Below are 960 nucleotides of genomic sequence, written 5' to 3'. Positions count from 1 at the left end.
AATGTCAGTCCATGTTGGAGCAGGTTTAGATACAGTCTAAAGTATAGATCTCAAAGTCTGTGCACAGAATTTAGCAAGGGCCTCGCACCTTCTGATGCATCAGGTAGGTGCACAATAGCATAGCCTAACCCTCTGTACTTTGGTCTATATTGATGCGGGACATAGACAGCCAGCTGATGACCAATCCATTAGTGCAATGGATGGCTGGAAGCATTTGTCTTTGCCTTTGCAATACCACAGAAGCAATGCATGGTCAATGTACAGCAATGACACACCTGTGTGAACAGCCAGGAGACCCCCCCCCCCCCCCCCATGTTATGTTACATAGTTACATAGTTAGTACGGTCGAAAAAAGACATATGTCCATCAAGTTCAACCAGGGAATTAAGGGGTAGGGGTGTGGCGCGATATTGGGGAAGGGATGAGATTTTATATTTCTTCATAAGCATTAATCTTATTTTGTCAATTAGGAACATTCAGCACCCACCCGCTATCAAGGCAGCTGCCTATCATGTCATGCCCTACCTGCACAGGTGTGCTGGCTACTCAAATGATCCAATTAAGGAGGCCATTTAGTCAGCAGCAGCAGAAGTCCTGTGCCTGGACGCTCCAACAGCGGCCAGACACAAGCAGAAGCAGCAGAAGCAGCAGCAGCAGCACCACCTTTTGTTTTTTGGCTGCAGCAGCAAGGCCCACAGGGCTGGCTAGCTGGCTAGCCAGCAAGCAGGTAGCAATGAAAGTAGGAATCTTTCTTTTTAACCCTGTAAGGGGGTGGTGCACTGTACCCGAAGATACTGCCATATCGGGTCAATGCATAGGGCGACGGAAGCAAGCTTCGAAATCGTCCCCCGTTCTCAAAAATCCATTTAATATATGGTCCCCAGATAGGGGACGTATCAGATATTAAACTGATAAGAACAGATACTACACTTGATTTTAGCCAAAAGGCCGAGAAGCGAT

General features: G+C 47.3%; 1 non-coding gene across 1 annotated transcript; it reads right to left on the bottom strand.

Moving 5' to 3' along the window:
- Positions 1–769: 769 nt before the first annotated feature.
- On the bottom strand, positions 770–960 carry LOC130342260 (U2 spliceosomal RNA). The gene has a single exon (XR_008881937.1). It is a non-coding gene; the product is annotated as a U2 spliceosomal RNA (small nuclear RNA).

Source organism: Hyla sarda, unplaced genomic scaffold, assembly GCF_029499605.1.
Source record: "Hyla sarda isolate aHylSar1 unplaced genomic scaffold, aHylSar1.hap1 scaffold_647, whole genome shotgun sequence".
In the NCBI taxonomy this organism is placed as follows: domain Eukaryota; kingdom Metazoa; phylum Chordata; class Amphibia; order Anura; family Hylidae; genus Hyla; species Hyla sarda.
Note: the sequence above shows the minus strand (reverse complement) of the source record. Positions and strands in the feature narration are given on the sequence as shown.